Here is a 24177-nt window from a genome sequence, read left to right as displayed (position 1 = left end):
CCATGGATGGGAAGTGAATCTGAAAATGTGTTCCCTTGTTCCAACCACAGGGGTAGTTTTCTAAGTGTCTATTTTAGTTGCCATATTTCTGAAAATATTTTTGCCAGAGATCGGAAAATTAAGGATTCTTGCCTCTTTGTGCACTCTTCTGTTTGGCCTTCAGTGGCTCAATGTATGGAGGTAATTGGTCTGATGGTTGCTTCTTGGGACATCATCCCTTTGCTTCATTCCATCTCAGAGTCTGCTGTTATGCATGTTCAGATAGTGGACTGGGGATCTTGTGACTCTGTCTCGGAGGATAGATCTAGATCTATCGACTTGAGATTCTTCCCTGTGTTAAGAGAGGGGAATTAGTGGTAGTGCGCTCGCTTTGCATGCGAGAGGTAGCGGGATAGGTACCCGCATTTTTCAGAATCTTTTGGTTTTCTCAGGAGCTTTTGTCTCGGGGCACATGCTTCCGGAGACCTTTCTGATTAATAGTGACCATGGTCGCTAGCCTGTTGGGTTGGTGACTATGGACTTGGGAGGAGTCTGCTCTCCCCATAACTATCTTAGAGTGTAGAGGAATCTACAATGCTCTGATGGCTTTGCATCAGTTGTCTTAACCGTTTTTTCAGGTTCTAGTTTAACAATTTCTTCTCAGTGGTTTACATTAAACACCTGGGAGGAACCTGGAGTTCCTTTGCCATGATTTGCGTGGATTGTTCAGTGGGCGGATGCTCACATTCGTTGTTTTTCCACTATTCACATTTCAAGAGTGAATACCGGTAGCGGACTTCTTGAGCAGTCAGATTTTTTATCCCGTGGAGTGGGCGCTTCTCCCGGAGGTGTTCTTCAGATTAACCTTTAAATGGGGGTGTTGGAGATGGCAGTACGCCAAGCTTCCAAGTTATGTTTAGGGTCAAGAGATTAGCAGGGTGCTCTGTTAAATACCCAGGTGGTTCCTTGGGATTTCAGTCTGATTGCTCTCCTTTCACAAGTCATTGCTCGTATCAAATGGGAGTGAGCATCTGTATTTTAATAGTTCCTGCATAGTCTCGCAGGATCTGCTATACAGACCTTGTGGAGATGTATTTCTTCCACCTTGGTGGTTGTTTCTGAGGAAGGACCATCTAATTCAGGGTCATCCAACTTTCGTTTTCTCTGAAGTTTTCTGCTTGAAGATTGAATGCTTAGTTCTGTCTAAGCATCGTTTTTCTGAATCGGTCATTGAGACCATGATTCAGGCTCACAAGTCTGTTACTGGTAACTTTTACCTTAAGGTATGGTGTAAATTCCCTGATTGGTATGAATGCATGGACTACTCTTAGAAGAAGGGTCAGTATTCCTAGGGGTTCTGCCCTTCTCCAGTTCTGTCTGGAGGACGGTTTGTCAGTCAGTTCTCTGAAGGGTCAGATTTCTGCGTTTTCCTTTTTCACAAGTGTCTGGCGGATGTGCTAGACATGTAACCTTTTTGTCAGACCCTGGTTAGTATCAGGCCTGTGTTTAAGTCTGTTGCTCCTCTTGGAGATTTAACTTTGTTTTTAGGTTTTACAGCAGGCTCAGTTTGATCCATAGCATTCCATAGATTAATTTTTTTTTTTATCTTGGATGTTTTCATTTTGTTTGCTATATCTTCTGCTCGGAGAGTTTAGGTGCTCTCGGCTTTGCAGTGTGATTCGCTTTATCTTATTTTGGATACAGCGTTTTTTTATCCTAAGTATTGTTTGGGAATTTGTTGTTCCCTTTCTGTGTCCTCATTCTTATCTCGTGAGGAACGTGTGTGCACAATTGGGATGTTGTGCGTGTTTAATATTTTTTCTTCTGTTTTTGTTTTCTCTGTAACAGAAAGCTACTGCTACTTCTCTTTTCTCTGGTTGAGAAGTTTAATTTGTTTGCTTTTCAGACTGCGGAGCTGGCGTCTCTTGAGAGAGTTATTGCTCATTACATGAGGGCTGTCTCTTCTTCTTGAGCTTCCAAAAATAAAGCTTCTGTGGAACAGATTTGCAAGGCTGCAACTTTGTCTTTCTTACTTACTTTTTCCACATTTTATAAATTTGATTATTTTGCTTCGGTTGAGGATTCTTTTGGGAGAAAGGTTTTTCAAGCGGTGGTGCCTTCTGTTTAGGTCTGCCTGTCTTGTCCCTACCTATTCATCTGTGTCCTCTAGCTTGGGTTTTGGTTCCCAACAGTAAGTGATGTAGCCATGTACTCACCATATCTTAGGAAAGAAAACAAAATTTATGCTTACCTGATAAATGTCTTTCTTTCCCGATATGGTGAGTCCACAGCCCGGCCTTTATTTCAAGACAGTTATTTTTGACTAAATCTCAGGTACCTGTACACTTTGTGTTACTCTTTTTTCTCCATTCCTTTTTGGTCAAATGACTGGGGGTTGTGGGAAGGGAAGTGATACTTAACAGTTTGACTGTGGTGCTCTTTGCCTCCTCCTGCTGGCCAGGAGTGGTATTCCCAACAGTAATTAATGAATCTGTGGACTCGCCATACCCGGATATAAATAAATTTATCAGGTAAGCATACATTTTGTTTTTTTATAGTCACATGCAGTATAGTCTATAAGCAACTTTACTTTGCCACTTTATAAAAAAAAATACACAAAGTGCTGGTAAAGAGAGCTCAAAACCATCAAGGCATGTTGTTGACCCTCTTAACATTTTTACTAGATTTACCTGCCGTTCCATACAACTATCTCATACTTACCTACACCATCAGACTTATTTTAGTTCAACAGCACCACCCTGCAGCATATGATCTACTAAATATCTGTTTTGCTTTTAATGGGAGAGGAGGATATAACAAGGGAGTTATACGTTCTAACTATTTGTGGAATACTCTCCATAAAACCATTCTTAGATTCTAAAAGAAACACTATTCACATTCATTATTTAAAAACTACTATTTATATTGATAGAGTCCATTGGATCTTCCTGCAAATTGTATTATTTGCCAGAAGAGGTGCAACTCTTTTGGAGAAAAGTAACAAAAGTATATTGTAAATTAAATAAAGTACAGTACAATAATGTCCATATATAAAAGTCCATAAAAAGCAAACATTAGATCCTTGAGTGAAATACGACTCCCAGTGTGTAGTATTCAAACTTCTCCCCTTAAGAAATGTACTTACAAACAAAAACCAATCAAATGAGGTAAGTGCCTTGTATTCTAGGGAGAGCCTCTGGGGCACAGGGTTCTGTATGCTTTGCTGCTTCTTGGAGTAGATGGAATGCAGATCCTTTATATATGATAATCACCCGGGTATAGTTTAAAATAAGCCTGACGTCATATCCTGTTTTTGGATCATAGAGTATATAGATATATAGGAATATATATTTAAAAATAAATAGAACATATTCTGCTATCTGCAGAACATTGGAATGTTAAATATTTACAGTAAATACAAACTCTAAAACACTTTATTAAATATGAATATTGCAAAAATATGCTTTAACATGTTTTTATCTACTTGACTGAAAAGGGCTCAATGCACTTATATATATACTTTTATATAATGATTGCACCCTGGGCTAAAAGAAAGTTTGAGAAAAATGGTCATGAGAATGCTTAAAGGGACACTGGACCCAAATTTTTTCTTTCTTGATTCAGATAGAGCATGACATTTTAAGCAACTTTCTAATTTACTCCTGTTATCAAATTTTCTTCATTCTCTTGGTATCTTTATTTAAAATGCAAGAATGTAAGTTTAGATGCCGGCCCATTTTTGGTGAACAACCTGGGTTGTCCTTGCTGATTGGCAGATAAATTCATCCACCAATAAAAAAAGTTTTGTCCAGAGTTATGAAGCTTAGATGCCTTCTTTTTCAAATAAAGATAGCAAGAGAACGAAGAAAAATTAATAATAGGAGTAAATTAGAAAGTTGCTTAAAATTGCATGCTCTATCTGAATCATGAAAGAAAACATTTGGTTTAAGTGTCCCTTTAAGCCCTATTCTGGAATACACATTATTATTGGCATAGCTCCTGCGACTTTGGACTGCATTGGAATTCCCTTCTTGTTCAGGACTGTTGTTTTTTCTGCAGGATACAGCGCTTTATAAATATAAGAGGGTAAGAACATTCATTGTACAATTAAGGTGGAATTTGTATATTTGGAGTAACATTCTGACTTTGCACTTCATTAAGGATAATTATATATACAGCACTTGCATTGAATGTTCAGTATAGAACTAGCAATGGAAAAAGAGGAAGAACAAATAAAAGGGACAGATTAATTTTACTTCACGGATAAGGATGCAGCTAGAATCAGATTTGCTAGTATACCATTAAGAAGCACAACTGAACAACCTGCAAACTTATATAACAAGTTTTTGCAATTGAAAAAATACATCTATCATTACATGGGAGCTATTTAACGGAATACCATAGGAAGAAATATATACCCAAGGGTTTCCGTATAAGAAATGTACCCACTACATGCAATATTCTTAATAAATGCTTGCTGGATTTAATTCTTCTAGTGATCAAAGAAGTGTGGAGATTATTGGCCATTACAAAAATGTATGTAGAAAACTAAATTAATCTAGAAAAAAATATGTAGAACATAATTGGCTACAGAAGATGAAAAAAGAGGTTAAGAAATAATCAGCATTAAAAACAGGAAACTGGAAGTGGTCACCAAAGACTACAAACAGAAAACCATATACAGATGGAGATTAACACCTGAGGAAAGGAGTGTATTCAGAACAAATAGAAATTGGAAAGAAAGGTACACCAAACCACAATCATTATAGACTATAGCTAGTTCATGCGATAGTTAAGAATCAGATGATACCAATGCATTACCCCCAAATCAAACTTCAACACATTATGGAATTACTACATGCTCAAAAAACGAGTGAGGAAGAGGACATACATCAGGAGAGAGGGGTACAAGCAGACCCCAAGGCCCCCCGAGGAGGGGGAGAATAATGAGGACATAAAAGTCAACCTCAGTGATCGGGTACTCACGGACATTCAAATCAGTGTGCTTAAAAAAGCCTATCATTTGTCCCTACAACACGTATAAATGTGTTCAAGAGATATGTTGATATTCAAAGATTCAGCAGAACACTTTGTTTAAAGGAACACTTTGGTCAAAGTATAGGAGGAACACATCCTACAATCCAGATCCTCATTTGGTAGAGGGTAGAGTGAGTCTTTTTCAGGAAGCCTGTTTCCATTCAGTTCAGGATTTTGGGGTCTTCAACATCTTATGCCAAGGCTATCAAATATGATTTCGTTTCAGACCTCGCCGGGATCACTTTAATCTGTCTCTTGTTCCAAAGGATCTGGAAAAGGCGGCTGCCTTTTTTCAATGTGTTCAGGATTTTAAGGACATGAGAGTAATTGTTCCTGTCCCATATCTTGAAAGGAACAGGGGTTCTACTCCAACCTTTTCATTGTCCCCAAGAAAGAGGATTCTTTCAGACATATTTTGGACCGAAATCAAAATTTGTTCGAGTTGCCACCTTCAAGATGAAATCTCTTCACACTTTCCTTCCCTTAATTCAACAGGGTCAATTTATGTCTTCAATAGACCTAAAGGATGCATATCTGCATATTCCTATTCACAAAGATCATCATCAGTTTCTGAGATTTGCCTTCCTCTACAGCCACTTCCAGTTTGTGTCACTTCCCTCTGGTCTGTCCACAGCTCCCTGAATTTTCACAAAAGTGTTGGGAGCACTCTTGGCAGTACTCAGAACTTAGGAAACCTCAATAGCCCCTTACCTGGATGACACATTGGTCCAGGCTCCTTCTCTCCCTTTGGCTATTTCTCATACTCAGAAACTACTCTTCTTTCTACAGGAAGACAAATGGAGAATCTCTGTTTCCAAGAGTTCTTTATCTCCAGTGATAACAGTGGCATTTCTGGGTTTAATTATAGACTCAGTATTTATGCTCCTCTTTTTAACAGACACGCGAATTATCAAATTGCAGAAACCTTGTCTATCTCTCCAGTATTATCCTTTTTTGACTGTGGGCCAATGTATGTAGGTAGTGTGTCTTATGGTGACAGTGTCAGATGCCGTACCATTTGCTCGCTTCCACCTTCGCCCTTTTTAGCTGTCCATGCTAAGGCAATGGTCAAAGGATTGTCTTCAGCTGGATCAACAGATTATTCTTAATTCCTCTGTCAGATAATCTTTGTCATGGTGGAGGGAAAGTCCTTTTTTGTCCATGGGGCCTCTTTTCTATGGCCCATTTGGACTTTGGGTTGGGGTGCTGCCTGGGAATCTTGAAGGGTGCAAGGAGTTTGGTCTCCTTTGGAGGCAAAATTACCTATCAACATTCTGGAACTCCGAGAGATTCTTTAGGCTCTTCAGTCCTGGCCCCTTTTCAGATAAGATCAATTCATCTGGTCTCAATCAGAAAACATATTTGTGGTTGCTTATTTTAGCCATCAAGGAGGAACTTACAGTACTCTAGCTATGCAAATGGTATCTCAAATCCTATCCATGGCAGAGAAAAATTGCTACACTTTGTCTGCAATTCACATTCCAGGAGTAAACAGTTGGGAAGCAGAATTTCTCAGCCGTTAGTCAGTTCATCCAGGAGAATTGTCTTTTTATCAAGAAATTTTCAATCAGATTGTCTCAAGATGGGGGTCTCCCAGAAGTAGATCTTATGGCTTCCACGCTGAATCACAAATTTCCAGCATACTGTGCCAGATCAAGAGATCCAAAATATCTGATGGTAGTTTGTCCTTGCAACTTCCAACTAGTTTATATGTTTCCCCCATTTGTTCATCTTTCAATAGTCATTGCCAGAATCAAACAGGAGTCAGCCTCAGTGGTCTTGATAGCTCAGGCCCCACAGAACATGGTATACGGACCTAGTACAGATGTCTTCTGCCACTCTGTGGACTCTACGACAAAGATAGGATCTTCTGTCTAAAAGGGATAGTAAGCACCAAAAATGTTATTGTTTAAATAGATAGATAATCTCTTTATTTACTAATCCCCAGTTTTGCATAACCAACACTGTTATAGAAATATACTTTTCCATCTTAATGGGAGGATAGTCCACTGCTTCATTTATTACTTGTGGGAATTAAGAACCTGGCCACCAGGAGGAGGCAAGGACACCCCAGCCAAAGGATTAAATACCTCCCCCACTCTCCTCATCCCCCAGAGAAGTGTCGTAAGATCGGAGTAGTCTCTTATGGAGGATAGTACTCTTTGCAAGGGGACTGGAGTTTTAAGTAGTCCTGTCAGCCTCTCAGTGAGAGCATGGATGAAAGTTAAGAGTCCGGAGATGCAGGCAGAGTCTTTCTGCGAAACCATCCCGAATCAGATTAACAGCTCCATAAGCAATCAGGGTTGACGAGTTTCGCTGCCTGCTTTCTGCTCCCAAGTCCATGTCAGGAGCAATGCTACTAACCTCTCACACTTGAAAGGCTGTGTTCCTGTTACACGGTGTAGATTCTGGTAAGATCATTTCATTTATACACATATGATAACGTAAGAAGACAGGGTAACAGTGTGTCTCCTTTTATCTGTATAGAATCAAGGGTTAATACCTCCGGAAGGTAGGTTATTGAAGAGGGGGGATTTGTACATAATATTGTTTGTTGCGTTTTATTGCTGCGACATGTGTGAGATGAGGCTCTGTCAGTGTGTGAGCAGTCAGTTTGTTATCGAGAGATCGGCGTGGGCAATGTTTTGGCACGTTTTCTCTCTGGTGCAGGGGAGGTCCTGCGTGGCACTCCATTCAACAGTTTGTGGCCTCTTTCAACTTCCTCTTCTTGACCGGTGGTTGTAGGAGACGAAGCGTTTTTCTGCAGTCCGGGTCATAGGAGGTGGTGAGTGCCCCGGCCATTGAGATATAAAGGTGCCATTTAAGTTTTTCTAGTCCGCAATAAAGGCAAAAGCTATGGAGGACTCTGATATGTTAGAGGGTACTCCCTCTTTAATTAAACCTAATAACTTGTGTATATTGTGAGGAGGTCCCAGTTGATCTGCACATGCTTTGATAAGATTGCAATATCTAAAAAGAATAAGGTACTTAGTACATCTGAGCCGTCCACCTCTGAGGGTTCTCCATCCTGTGAGGTGCGTTCCCTACATTCATCTTCTATTACACATGCAGCTCCCCAGGGCCTTGCTAATTCTCCTGCGGGAGGGGCCCTTTGGCCGCTAGATTTCGCTGATCAACTACAAACAAAGGTTTCTGCAGCTTTCAATGCCTTATCTCGCCCTGAAAAGCGCAAGCGAAAGGTGAAACACAGCTATCCGTCCAAGGGGTCATCTACTCCGTTGGATGTTTCTGACAGAATACCTGCGGATGAGGTCGACTCCGACTCGTCGGAGGACGCTCCTTCTGAGACGGAATCGGCGACTTCTAGACCTCTGTCTGCGGAGGAGCCAGATTTTAAATTCAAGATGGAGCATTTGCGCTTTCTACTATGAGGTGCTTGCTACCTTAGAGTTTCCGTAGCTGAAACTGCCGGAGGAATCTTCGATCCCTAAGCTAGATAGGGTGTATGAGGACAGGGTAGTACCGCAGACCTTCCCGGTTCCTGTTAAGATGGCTAATATTATTAATAATGAGTGGGAGAAACTTGGTTCATCTTTCTTCCCATTTGCTTCTTTTAAAAAGCTGTTCCCTGTTCCAGACTTGCAACTTGAGCTTTGGGGGCGGCATTCCTAAGGTGGTTGGTGCTATCTTTACACTTGCTAAGCGAACGACTATTCCGCTAGAGGATAGTTCTTAGTTCAAGGAGCCCAAGGATAAAAAAATTGGAATCCATGTTGAGGAAGATGTTCCAATTTATGGGGTTTGTTTATCAACCAGCAGCGGTAGTTGCTGCGGTGGCTGGAGCTTCTACCTATTGGTGTGACACCCTGTCAGCTATGGTCAAGGTGGAGATCCCCCTCTAGGAGATACAGGAACGAATTAAGGCCTTAAGAATAGCTCATTCATTCATTTGCGACGCAAATATGCAGATTATTCGCCTGAATGCCAATACATCAGGTTTTTCTGTTCTAGCCCGCAAGGCTCTGTGGTTAAAGTCATGGTCTGTGGACATGACTTCTAAGTCGAGATTACTTTCCCTCTTGTTTCAGGGGAAGGTTCTCTTTGGTCCAGGTCTGGAATCTATCATATCCACGGTCACAGGGGACAAAGGTGCTTTCTTACCACAGGATAAGAAGAATAAACCTAAGGGGTCTACTTTTTGTCCCTTTCTTTCAGACAAGTCTCAACGCCAGCAGCCTGCTGCGAAGACCGAGCAGTCCAAGGGATCTTGGAATCCAGCTGACTCTTGGAACAAGACCAATCAGAGTAAGAAGCCCGCCGAGACAAAATCGGTATGAAGGGGCAGCCCCCGATCTGTCTCTGGATCGCGTAGGGGGCAGACTATCTCTTTTTGCGGAGGCCTGGATAGGAGACGTTCAGGACCCTTGGGTAATGGAGGTCATAGCCCAGGGCTACAGGATAGGATTCAAAACTCATCCGCCCAGAGGCAGATTCCTCCTATCAAGCTTATCTTCAAGACCAGAGAAGAAAGACACCTTCCTAGGATGCGTGAGGGATCTCTCCTCTCTGAGTTACTGCCCCAGTCCCTCTGGCAGAAAGAGGTCTGGGGTATTATTCAAACCTTTTCATGGTCCCAAAGAAGGAGTGCATGTTCCGCCCAATTCTGGACCTAAAGTGCTTAAACATGTTTCTGTCAGTCCCATTGTTCAAAATGGAGACGATCAGGTCGATTCTGCCCCTTATCCAAGAGGGTAAATTCATGACGACAATAGATTTGAAGGATGCCTACCTTCACATGCCAATCCACAAGGATCACTTCAAGTTCCTAAGATTCGCATTTCTGGACCAACACTTCCAGTTTGTGGCCCTACCGTTCGGTCTGGCCGACCGCTCCAAGAGTCTTTACGAAGGTTCTGGGAGCGCTGCGCGCGGTAGCGAGAGCCAGAGGTATAGCAGTGGTGCCTTATTTGGATGTTATCCTGGTCCAAGCTCCGTCCTGCAGTCTCACGGAGGATCATTCAAGGGCTCTTCTTCTTCGATCCCACGTATGGAAGATAAACAAAGGAAAGAGTTCTCTGGTCCCTAGCAACAGGGTGGAATTCCTGGGTACAATAATAGATTCCAATTCCATGAAGATATTCTTGACAGATCAGAGACATTCCAAAATTGCGTCCAGCTGTCTGGCTCTTCAGACCTCCTCAAGGCCATCTGTGGCCCGGTGTATGGAAGTGATTGGTCTTATGGTACCCAGCATAAATGTAATTATATTCCCCAGGTTCCATCTCAGACCTCAGTTATGCATGTTGAGTCAATGGAACGGCGATCACTCAGATCTATCCCAACAGATATTTCTGGACAACCGAGTGAGGAAATCCCTCTCTTGGTGGATCCGTCCAGGACAGCTGTCCTAGGGGACATCCTTTATGAGACCATCCTGGAAGATTGTGACCACGGACGCAAGTCTATCAGAATGGGGAGCTGTTTGGGGTGCCAGAAGAGCACAGGGCAAGTGGACTCGAGGGGAGTCAACTTTACCAATAAATATCCTGTAACTTTGAGCGATAGTCAATGCTCTGGGGGCTTGGCCCCTCTTGGGATCGTCCCAGGTCATCAGATTCCAGTCGGACAATATTACCTCAGTGGCTTACATAAACCATCAGTGGGGTTCAAGAAGCTCCCTAGCCATGAGGAAAGTATCTTGGATTCTGGAATGGGCAAAGACTCACAACTGTTCGCTCTCAGCGATCCACATTCTGGGTGTGGACAACTGGGAAACGGATTTTCTCAGCAGACAATTGTTTCATCTGGGGGAATGGTCTCTCCGTCCCGAGGTGTTTGCGGAGATCTGCAACAGATGGGGGACGCTGGAGATAGACCTCATGGAGTCCAGACTCAAATTCAAGCTACCCAGATACGGGTCGCGGTCCAGGGATCCCCAGGCAGAGCTGATAGATGCCTTAGCGGTGCCTTGGGAGTTCAACCTAGTTTACATTTTTCCCCCGTTACCACTTCTTCCTCGAGTGGTGGCCCGCATCAAACAGGAGCAAGCTTCGACTTTTCTGATTGCTCTGTTGTGGCCCCGGAGGACATGGTTTGTGGATCTGGTGGGGATGTCATCATCTCCACCATGGAGGTTACCCTGTTGCAGAGATCTGCTGGTTCAGGGTCCATTTCTTCACCAAAATCTCGATTCTATGAAGCTGACTGTGTGGAGATTGAACGCCTAGTTTTGGCAAAGAGAGGCTTTTCTGAAAGAGTAATTGATACGGTCATCCAGGCCAGGAAGCAGGTCACTCGTCGCATCTATCATAATGTGTGGAGGACCTACTTATCTTGGTGTGAGGAACGTGGATATCCCTTGTACAAGGTTAAGGTATACAGGATTTTGTCTTTTCTCCAGGTGGATTGGATAAGGGCCTAGCCGCCAGTTCCTTAAGGGGACAGATTTCTACTTTATTGGTGCTGTTGCACAAGAAGCTTGCTGAGCTTCCTGATGTTCAGTCTTTTGTTCAGGCTCTGTCCAGATTCAGGCCTGTCTTTAGAAATTCTGCTCCTCCTTGGAGCTTAAACTTGGTTCTTAAGATGTTGCAGAGGGCTCCGTTTGAGCCTATGCATTCTCTTGACATTAAGATTCTTTTCTGGAGGGTCCTATTTCTATTGGCTTTTGTATCGGCTCGTAAGGACTCTGACTTTGCGGCAGGGATAGGCACAGACAAAGGCTGTGGCGGACATTTTCCAAAGTACAGACCTTAGTGAAGGAAGCCAAGGTACATTTGAAATTAAAAACATTATTTTATAGTGCTGGGTGTTATTATACTGATGCAGATACCACTGATTCTATAACCAGCCCTCCTCTGGCTATACTCATGTGCCAGTGTCACTACTGTGTCATTATATAGTGCTGGGTGTTATTATACTGATGCAGATACCACTGATCCTATAACCAGCCCTCCTCTGGCTATATGCATGTGCCAGTGTCACTACTGTGTCATTATATAGTGCTGGGTGTTATTATACTGATGAAGATACCACTGATCCTATAACCAGCCCTTCTCTGGCTATATGCATGTGCCAGTGTCACTATTGTATCATTGTATAGTACTGGGTGTTATAATACAGATACCACTGATCCTATAACCAGCCCTCCTTTGGCTATACCCATGTGCCAGTGTCACTACTGTGTCATTATATAGTGCTGGATGTTATTATACTGATTCAGATACCACTGACCCTATAACCAGCCCTTGTTTGGCTATACACATATGCCAGTGTCACTACTGTGTCTTTGTATAGAGCTGGGTGTTATTATACAGATGCAGATACACATCCAGTATTTCACTCAGGCTTTATTTATTCCATAACGTATCACCCAATATCGCTAGCAGTCTCTTGACAAGCCACTAACTTTATTCACACTACATATTTTTTTTTATTCCATATATTTAATCAGAAAATATATACTAAGGTTGTGGCGGACACTGCAAGGGCTAGTCACAGACACCAGTGTCCGTGCACGGACACCTTGCCTATCCCTGCTTAGCGGCCTTGCAATGTGATCTGCCTTACTTGGTTTTTCACGCTGATAAGGCTGTTCTTCGCAATGGAGTGGGTTTTCTTCCCATGGTTGTGTCGAATCGTAACATCAATCAGGAAATAGTGGTTCATTCCTTGTGTCCTAACCCTTCTTCATCAAAGGAAAGGTTGCTTCATAACTTGGATGTGGTTTGGGCCTTGACGTTTTATCTTCAGGCTATGAAGGAATTTCAGCAGACTTCGTCCTTGTTTGTGGTGTTTTCAGGGAAGCGCAGGGCGCAAAGGGCCTCTTCCACTTCACTGTCTTTTGGTTGAGGAGCATTATCCGTTTGGCCTATGATACAGCGGGACATAAGCCTTCTCAGAGGATTACAGCTCACTCAACTAGAGCTGTGGCCTCTTGCGCCTTTAAGAACGAGGCTTCTATGGAGCAGATTTGTAAGGCGACTACTCGGTCCTCCTTACACACTTTTGCTAAATTTTACAAATTTGATGTTTTTGCTACGGGGGAAGAAGCTTTTGGGAGAAAGGTTCTGCAGGCTGTGGTGCCCTCAGTTTAGGATCTGCCTCCTTTTACCCTCCCGTAGTTTTCATTTAGTGTCCTCAGTCTAGAGCTTGGGAATTTGTTCCCACAAATAATGATTGAAGCAGTGGACTCTCCTCCCATTAAGATGGAAAACATAAAATATGCTTACCTGATAATTTCATTTCCATCTGTGGGAGGAGAGTCCACTGCTCCCACCCGTTTTCTCCGGTGGGTGAACATAAATTTAATATTATTTCTTCTGGCACCATTTATAACCTGATGTTTCTCCTATTGTTCTTTGTTCCCTTGGCAGAATGACTGGGGGATGAGGGGAGTAGGGGAGGTATTTAAACCTTTGGCTGGGTTGTCTTTGCTTCCTCCTGGTGGCCAGGTTCCTAATTCCCACATGTAATAAATGAAGCAGTGGACTCTCCTCCACAGATGGAAATGAAATTATCGGGTAAGCATAATTTATGTTTTTTCCTCTGTAATTACCTTGTATCTAAGCTTCTGCAGACTGTCTCCTTATCTCAGATCTTTTTACAGACTTGCATTTCAGGCAATTAGTGCTGACTCTTAAATAATTCAACATGTGTGCGCACATTGTTATTTATATAAAACATATGAACTAATGCCCTCTAGCTGTGAAAAAATGTCAAATGCATTCAGATAAAAGGCGACCTTAGAAATTAGCATATGAGCCTACCGAGGTTTAGCTTTAAACTAAGAATTTTCACGCTCCGCTTCCTATCTTCCGGTTCTTCCGGCAGTTCTGTCTATTGCCTAGCAACGTTATGCACATTCTGAGCCGTCCTACTCTGCTGACGTAAGGCGGGGTTCTTATTCCGGTGGCTCGATCCTCTGGTGTCCATTTGTTTAACTACTGTGGCTATCGTGAGTACTCTAATCCTCTAATCTACTTGATTCCTTGTTACTGAACCCTTGCCTGCTTGACTACGTTATTGCCTTTCCCAATTCTGCCTGATATCATGTTATGAACATTTGCCTGCCTGACTACGTTAATGCAATTACTTTAAGGACTGATACAAACTCTGCTCATCTGACTACGCTATTGCTTAACCCTAAACTGCCTGATTACAAGTTGCCAAACTCTGCTCATCTGACTACGCTATTGCTTAACCCTAAACTGCCTGATTACAAGTTGCCAAACTCTGCTCATCTGACTACGCTATTGCTTAATCTTAAACTGCCTGATTACAAGTTGCCAAACTCTGCTCATCTGACTACGTTATTGCTTAATCCTAAACTGCCTGATTACAAGTTGTCAAACTCTGCTCATCTGACTACGCTATTGCTTAACTCTAAACTGCCTGATTACAAGTTGCCAAGCTCTGCTCATCTGACTACATTGTTGTTTAACCCTGAACTGCCTGATTACAAGTTGCCTACCTCTGTTTGCCTGACTACGCCTATCACTGACCACACTCTGCCTGCTATCAAGTTACCGAGAACACCAACTCTGAAACTCAAAAACTACCTTTCACTATAGTGTGAGTACCTTGTTTTATAGAAGCTGTTGTGGGGTCACGTCCTGGAATATAAATAGTGTGCTAGCGTGTTATTTGAGTTCACTTAGCATTTGGGTCTGCTTCCGGACTTTACCTAACCTGACAAGAATACCAAGAGAGCAAAGCAAATTTGATGATAACAGTAAACTAGAATGTTGTTTAAAGTTACATTCCCTATTCGAATCATGAAAGTTTACTTCAGACTTTACTATCCCTTTAAGACTCGTTATTCCATATGGACCTTCAATCTCTGAATTTGACCGCGTGTAGGTTAAATGCCTAGTCCTTAGTTTTTTCTGACCTGTCACTTAGAAGATCTACAATCAAATTTGGAAAGCAATTCTTTCAGGATGGCCTTTACAAAGGATTATCTGCTCGCTTCTTAAAGAGCAAAATTTCTGCCTTGTCTGTTCTTTTTTACAAAAAGTTAGAAAACTTTCTGATGTTCAGGCCTTTGGTAAAGCTCTGATGAGAATTTGTCCACTAATTTGTCTACTTGTGAGACCCAAGTCTCCCCTCTTGGAACTTAAATTTAGTTATTTCACTTATGCAGGGTCCTCCATTTGAACCTATGCACAGCCTAGATCTTAAAATGCTTTCCTGGGAGGTTATTTTCCTTTTAGCAATAACTTCAGCTAGACAAATTATTAGATTTGTCCTGTGAAACTCCATTTTTAGTTTTCCATCTTGACAAAGCAGTTCTCCGTACAAAATATAATTTTCTTCCCAAGGTGGTCTCTTCTGAAAACATCAATCAGGAGATTGGGGCTCCATCTTTGTGTGTTAATAAATCATATTCTAAGGAACATCTTCACAACTTAGATGTGGTCACAGCTATGAAATTGTATCTTCAAGCTATGAAGAATTTTAGGCAAACTTCTAGTTAATTTGTCAATTTTTCTGGTCCTAGGAAGGGTCAAAAGCCCAAGGATGTTACTTTAGCATCTTGGCTTAAACAGTCTATTGGTATAAGGAAAATGCCTAAGTTATCCTAAGAGGATAACTGCCCATTCTGCTAGATCTGTTTATAGTTCTTGGGCCTTCAAAATGCATCTTTGGAATAGATTTGCAAGGCTGCAACTTTGTCTTCTATTCACATCTTTTCCAAATTCCACCGTTTTGATGTTTTTGCTTCCTCTGAAGCCTTCAGCCCGTAGTGTCTGGAAAATAGGAACTACCTATTTTCTTGTCCCACGCATCCTTAAAATGGACTCTCAGCTTGGGTATTACATACCACATGTTATGGATCACCTATGGACTCTCATCATCTTTTGAGAGAAAAAAAAATTATGCTTACCTGATAAATTAGTCTATAGGACTCGCCCCTTTTTTGTAACATGGGCGACAGTTCTTCTTTGAATCTCTTAGCCCTGCTTTACCTTTCCTACCTTTTCTATATATCTCCTCCTTATACATAAACTGAGTGGGAAGGGAAAGGTATTAAAGGTCTTGTGAGGGTTCTTGACCTCCTAGTGGCGGGAAATATATACCACATGTTATGGTTCACCTATGGGCTTTCATCATCCCAAAAGAAACTAATTTGTCAGGTAAGCATTATATTTGTTTTTTCTTTAAACCACTGGTTTTCAAACCTGTCCTCAGGCCTCCCCAACAGGCCAGGTTTTCAGTTTTACCTTGGATGACAACAGGTAAAATAACTATCAGCTAGATTACAAGTTATGCGTGCTATAGGGAAATTAACGAACGCAAGAAAAGTTGCGTTATTTAATCCTAGTTCAATCCTATTGGCTGATCCAATCAGCCAATAGAATGCAAGCTCAATCCTATTGGCTGATTGGATCAGCCAATAGGATTGAACTTCAATTCTATTGGCTGATTGCATCAGCCAATAGGATTTTTTCTACCTTAATTCCGATTGGCTGATAGAATTCTATCAGCCAATCGGAATATAAGGGACGCTATCTTGGATGATGTCACTTAAAGGTACCTTCATTCTGTGTTAGTCGTCAGATGAAGAGGATGCTCCGCGTCGGATGTCTTGAAGATGGACCTGCGCCGGATGGATGAAGATAGAAGATGCCATCTGGATGAAGACTTCTGCCCGTCTGGAGGACCACTTCTGCCCAGCTTGGATGAAGACTTCTGCCCATCTGGAGGACCACTTCGCCCGGCTTGGATGAAGACGTCTCCCGGTAAGTCGATCTTCAGGGGGTTAGTGTTAGGTTTCTTAAGGGTGTATTGGGTGGGTTTTATTTTTTAGATTAGGGTTTGGGCGGCAAAAGAGCTAACTGTCCTTTTAAGGGCAATGCCCATCCAAATGCCCTTTTCAAGTCAATGGGGAGCTTATGTTTTATTTAGATAGTATTTTATTTGGGGGGTTTTGTTGTGTGGGTGGTGGGTTTTACTGTTGGGGGGGTATTTTTTTTACAGGTAAAAGAGCTGATTACTTTGGGGCAATGCCCCGCAAAAGGCCCTTTTAAGGGCTATTGGTAGTTAATTTAGGCTAGGGTTTTTTTTATTTGGGGGGGGGCTTTTTTATTTTAATAGGGCTATTAGATTAGGTGTAATTAGTTTAAATTTCTGTAATTTGTTTATTATTTTCTGTAATTTAGTGGGGGGTTTTGGTTTTGTACTTTACTAATTTAATTTAATTTATTTAATTGTTTTTAATTTATGTAATTTATTTAATTATAGTGTGGTGTTAGTGTAACTTAGGTTAGGTTTTATTTTACAGGTAAATTTGTCTTTATTTTAGCTAGGTAGTTATTAAATAGTTAATAACTATTTAATAGCGATTCTACCTAGTTAAAATAAATACAAACTTGCCTGTAAAATAAAAATAAACCCTAAGCTAGCTACAATGTAACTATTAGTTATATTGTAGCTAGCTTAGGGTTTATTTTATAGGTAAGTATTTAGTTTTAAATAGGAATAATGTAGTTAATGATAGGAATATTTATTTAGACTTTAAATTATATTTAAGTTAGGGGGTGTTAGGGTTAGACTTAGGTTTAGGGGTTAATAACTTTAATATAGTGGCGATGTTGGGGGCGGCAGATTAGGGGTTAATAAATGTAGGTAGGGGGCGGCGATGTTAGGGACGGCAGATTAGGGGTTAATAATATTCAACTAATGTTTGCGAGGCGGGAGTGAGGCGGTTTAGGGGTTAATATGTTTATTATAGTGGCGGCGAGGTTGGGGGCGGCAGATTAGGGGTTAATAAGTGTAGGTAGGTGGCGGCGACATTGGGGGCGGCAGATTAGGGGTTAATAAATATAATGTATGTGTCGGCGATGTTGGGGGCAGCAGATTAGGGGTTCATAAGTATAATGTAGGTTGCGGCGGTGTCCGGAGGGGCAGATTAGGGGTTAATAATTATAATGCAGGTGTCAGCGATGTCAGGGGTGGCAGATTAGGGTTAATAAGTGTAAGATTAGGGGTGTTTAGACTCAGGGTTTATGTTATGGTGTTAGGTGTAGACATAAATTTTATTTCCCCATAGGAATCAATGGGGCTGCGTTAAGGAGTTTTACGCTGCTTTTTGGTAGGTGTTAGACTTTTTTTCAGCCGTCTCTCCCCGTTGATTCCTATGGGGAAATCGTGCACGAGCACGTTACACCAGCTCACCGCTGACTTAAGCAACGCTGGTATTGGAGTGCGGTAATGAGCAAAATTTTGCTCAACGCTCACTTCTAATCTTTTAACAACGGTATTTCTGAAAACTCGTAATACCAGCGCTGTAGGTGAGCGGTGAGGGAAAACTGCTCGTTAGCACCACACAGACTCTAAAGCAAAACTCCTAATCTAGGTGATTGTTTGTAATTTTTATAGTAGTGTTAGGATTTTTTTTAATGTGTAGTTTAGTTTAATTTAATTGGTAGTTGGTTTAATTTTAGTTTAATAATTATATTAGTTTAATTGTTAGTTTAAACTTAGTTTTTTTAATTTTACAGGTAAGTTTTAATTTAATTTAAATTAGGGAAATTGTAATTTTAATATAAAGTTAGGGGACGTTAGGTTCAGGGGTTAATGGTTTATTTTAATATATTTTGTTGTGGGAGGCTTGCGGTTTAGGGGTTAATAGGTTTATTATAGGGGCGGCGGTGTAGAGCTTAATAACTTTAGTATAGTGGGGGCGATGTGGGTGGGACGGCAGATTAGGGGATAATAATATTTAAATAGTGTTTGTGATGCGGGAAGGCGGCGGTTTAGGGGTTAATAAGTTTATTATAGTGGTGACAATGTTGGGGAGCGGCAGAATAGGGGTTAATAATTTTTTAGTGGCGGCGATGTCAAGAGTGGCAGATTAGGGGTTAATAAGTTTAATTTAGTGTTTGTGATGTGGGAAGGCCTCGATTTAGGGCTTATTAAGTAGTTTATGGGTGTTTAATGTACTTTGTAGCAATTTAGTTATGAGTTTTATGTTACAGATTTGTAGCGTTAAACTCATAACTACTGCTTTTAGATGGCGTTACGGATCTTGTTGTTTTAGGCTGTAACGCAGTTTTTTTTAGCCAGAACGCAAAACTCGTAATGACAGCGCTATGGGATTCCCATGAAAAAAACTTAATTTTTAAAGTGCGATACTGATGTTGCGTTACAGGCTAAAAGGCTTGCGGTACAGCTATACTGACAAGACTCGTAATGGCTGCAATGCTGTTATAACGCTGAAAATACCATATTTTCAGCGTTAAAAGACGAACGCTCAGACTTGTAATCTAGCTGTATGTTTACTAAGCAGCTGATTATTTTACCTGTGCTGTAGTTTAGATAGGACAGGTTTGAAAACCAGTGCTCTAAACGCTATAGTAAAATTAAGAGAGTATCCTCATATAAAAATGGACTTTGAGTATAGTTATGTAACCTTTTTCTGCACAAAGGGCTTGCATGAGCCTTTATTCAAATAATTGGACTCTTATTCACACCAGGAAACCACTATTATCACAGGGATCACCTGGATATTATTATATGTTATATAGGGGATTTATTTTAAAGATGGAACCCTTGTGCTTTAAAACAAGGGGTTCTGGGGGTCTGTAGGCCTTTTTGATGTGTTTTTACTGTCACTATGTAGCTGGTGATTTGGCAGCCTCCAGTGTATGCAGGAGGACTCCAGGACAAGGTAATGGTTTCAGCACTAACTTCATCAAATCTGACAGGGCCACTTGGGGGATCAGGCTTGTCAAGAGTAATAATTTCATCATCATCCTTATTGGTTTCCTTAATATTCAAAACTGTAAGATTTGCTGTATCTGTAACATTAACTCTAGTTGTCTGCTTAAGAGCCTGGCCATCTTTTGTCCAGGTGATGGTTCGCTTTGGCCTTCCAGAAATTGGTACTTCAACTTTAAAATACTGCCCAACTTGAACACTGTAACTACTAAATGTGAGTTGTACATCTCGTTCAATTACTCTTCCAAAAAAGTGTGTGAATATATAGGTATATATATACTGTATATATATATATATATATATATATATATATATATATATATATATATATATATATATATATATATATATATATATATAAAATTGTGCTTAAACTGTATACCCCCAAGAAACACAGTGTGAATGAGCAAGCAATTGGTCTTGGGGATTAAGGGGTTTGAATACTTAATTCCCCCCATCCTTAAAATGTTTGTAGCTGTCCAGCATCTCTTGGTTTGGGGGCATGATGAAATCACTGACATCCTTGTATTCCCTACTTGGCCTACCAGGGATGCGGGGCTAAGTTCAGTGAGGAAGCGAGATGAGCTCTGAAAGTGTCCCCCATCATCCACAATAAACACATTAAGGGGTTAATCACCAGCCTTTTGTGTATTATGTTGTCTATTTGATTTCATTAAAGGGTCGACATTGCTGATCCTGGTCCTATCCCTTGATTGTAGAATTGAGCACTTCTGCAGTGTGTTTTTCTCCTAACAGAGTTCTATTCCAGGAATTATTCAAGGATGTGCACATTTTTTTCTGACAGAACAGAAATTTTACAAAGATAGACTTAAAGAGACAATCAGGTCCAAAAAAAACTTTCATGATTTAAATAGGGCATGTAATTTTAAACAACTTCCCAATTTACTTTTATCGCCAATTTTGCTTTGTTCTCTTGGTATTGTTAGTTGAAAGCTAAACCTAGGAGGTTCATATGCAAATTTCTTAGTTCTTGAAGACTACCTCTAATCTGAATGCATGAGGGCATTAGTTCATGTGTTTCATATAGATAACATTGAGCTCATGTACGTGAAGTGACCTAGGAGTGAGCATTGATTGGCTAAAATGCAAGTCTGTCCAAAGAACTGAAATAAGAGGGCAGTCAGCAGAAGCTTAGATACAATTAATTACAGAGGTAAAACATGTATTATTATAACTGTGTTGGTCATGCAAAGCTGGGGAATGGGTAATAAAGGGATTATCTATCTTTTTAAACAACAAAAATTCTGGTGTTGACTGTCCTTTTAAAACTTTTTGTTCACCTATAGATTAGATGGTATCAATTTAATAGTTGTAACCTTAGAAGGGTTTCCTTTTGCCAGACCTCTGCTGTGTGGGATCACAGTCTCAGTCTTATCTCACATTTTCCATCTATCTATAAATAACCATAATACAGTTTATAAATAGAGAGCACAACTGCATAGCTGGAGAGCAGTCCATAACACTTGCATTTTGCGCTTATAGTACAAGTCTATGGCTAATATATATATTGTGACCATGGTAGTATAATAACCACTACAACATTCATGTTGGATAGCACAGGTGTGTTCTTTCCCTCATATAATAGGTTTCTATGAAGGCTTATACTACAAGACTAATTCTCAGTACCTGCAGGGGCCAGTACAGCCATATTTGTTTCAGTTGTTCTTTTTTGTGGTGCTAAATAATTTGAGAGGGTATCTTATTTTCAGGTAAGATTATGAGCTCTGTTTATACAAACATATATCACTGTTAGTACAATAATGTCAAATGCAATAACATCAATGTAACCAATAGAATATGTTAATGCCATTCTAGAACATTTTTGACACTATGAAATTGTTGGACTTTCATTAATCTGTGTAACAGATGCTATTTAATAAGCTATTAGAATGGTCTTTTATTGATTTGGTTAAATATAATCAGTTGTTCTGTACTTTATGTTTCTAATTACTTTTTTTTGCAATAGTGTTTGGAAGATCATACAGTGTTGTCTTTTTTTTTTCTAGGTACCTGAAATTTCTGATATGTTAAAATATACTCCTCCTGCATATCCATATATGGGATATGAAACCCACCATTTTATTTTCTGATTCAGACAGAGCATACAATTTAGATTGAAATAGTTTTTTATTAAACAATCAGTTCAATACACAAATGATTCTATACAATATTTCAAGCAGAATATATCAAAGCAAGTTTTACAATCTCTCCATGTATACAATTCTTTTGACATAGTAGTCTTGTGTATTTCAGATAATAGCCCTCACATGGGCGAGAATCTATTATGAAATGTTCCACTTTTAAAGGGCATACATTAAATAATACATAAGAGGAAAAAAAAAAAGAAACTAAATATAATTAACAAACAAATAAACCACTTCTCTGCATATCTTCTTCTAATAACCGTCATGTAACTAACTTATATTCCATATCTAATCGTTAATTGTCCACTGAGTCCATTTTAGAGCCCTAGCTTCTCCTTCCTACAGCAGTTTTACAGTCCTTCTTCATCTGGTTGCTATTACTCTAATTACATGATTTGTCTTTCATTTAACACCCAATAGAACCATGTCTTATAGAAAGATTCCACTGTGTCCTGAATATAGGCAGCTGTTTCACACATAGCAAACATATTTCTGATTCTCCCCAAAATCTCCCTCCATTCTGGTACTCCCAATTTCCAATATTTTGCTATAGCAATACGAGTCACTGTACATATTATCCTAATAAATTTATTTATATATAAATTGAATTTTGGGTCATCTTCACTCAACAACCCTCGCATAGGTGTCAATGTAACCTGTTCCTCCAGAACTGTGGTGATCATTCTGGAAAGGTTCAGCCAAATCTCCTTCACCTGAGGACATTCCCACCACATATGGAAATACGTGCCTAACTGTGTACATCCTCTGTAACATTGTCTGGTCCCTCTCCTTACCATATGAGCTGTTTTTATGGGGGTTAGATACCAGCGAAACATCGTTTTAATGCTGTTTTCTTTCAGATCTGCTCCTAACAGGCCTTTAGTGGAATCGAAAAATATTTGGTTCCAAGATTTCAGGTCCTGTGTCTTACCTACATCAGTTTCCCATTGGAGTATAACAGTGGGTTTGGAAGTTGTTTTAATTTCCTGTATGTAATAATATAATTGGGAAATAGCTTGTTTCTGTCTGTGTGTCGCGTAGCATAACTTTTCAAAAATGTTTCTTTTAGCCTTGTGATCTGTCTCAGTTTTAACATATGTGTTAATAGCTGAAGCTATTTGCAAATATAAAAACCATGGTAGCCGTGTAGGCTCAAGCTTAGTTTGCAATTGGTTGAAGGTCAGTATTTTATTATTATCTAGAAAGTCAGCTATCCGGTATAGGTCTTTATGCGCCCATTTATCTATCAGTCGTCTAGTCTCTCTTGATAGAATATATCTTAGAGGTCTCATTAATGAGGTGGTAGGCAAAATCAAATTCCCTCTGTTTGCAACCTTGATATGTTTAATTGTCATTGTCGTTATTGGGTTCCAGTAGTCCCCCTTCTGTCCATAATTGTCACTTTCCCATATAATGTCTTCAGGAGTCTCACAGCCCCCTACCATAGCCTCTATTGAGGCCACAGCACATCACTTTGTCTTCTTCCTAGTAATGAGTTTTGGGCTAGCCTAGCTGCCAGATAGTAATCCATCAAATTGGGAAGTCCCCCCCCCAACTGTCTATGCCTTGTAAGTATTTCCTGTGGTATCCTTGCCTGTCTAGAGCCTCTCAAATATCTATGAAGATCTGTTTGTAGCTTTTTCAGCTCTGTTTTATCTATGTTTATTGGTAGAGCCCGGAACAAATACAGGATTCTCGGGAGTATGTTCATCTTAATTGATGATAGTCTACCATACCAGGAGAAGTTGTGTTTCTTCCATTTTAGCAAATTGGCTCTTATTAACTTAAACAGGGGTATGTAGTTAGTTTTGTTTAATTGAGAGGATTGTTTGGTTAGTCTAACTCCCAGGTATTTAATATAGTCCTTCACCCATTTAAAATCGAAATTCATTTCTATCAATTTGATTGTTTGTTTTGGTAAGCCCAATGAGAGCGCTTCACATTTTTCTATATTTATCTTGTATCCTGAAATATCTGAAAATTGTTGTAGAATCCTGTAAATGTTAGGGAGTGAAGTAAGTGGCTTAGTTACCGTCAGCAGCACGTCGTCTGCAAACAGTGCTATTTTGTGGTGTATGTGTTGTATCTGCAGTCCTGCAATGTCTGGGGAGTTTCGTATGTTCGCAGCTAAAGGCTCTATGCAAATTGCAAAAAGGAGGGGTGATAGTGGACAACCTTGCCTGGTGCCATTGCGTATATCAAAAGCCTTTGATTGGTGTCCAATTGCTCTTATATGTGCTGTCGGTTTAGAGTATACAGGGAGTGCAGAATTATTAGGCAAATGAGTATTTTGACCACATCATCCTCTTTATGC

This window comes from Bombina bombina, chromosome 1, assembly GCF_027579735.1.
Source record: "Bombina bombina isolate aBomBom1 chromosome 1, aBomBom1.pri, whole genome shotgun sequence".
NCBI lineage: Eukaryota > Metazoa > Chordata > Amphibia > Anura > Bombinatoridae > Bombina > Bombina bombina.
Note: the sequence above shows the minus strand (reverse complement) of the source record.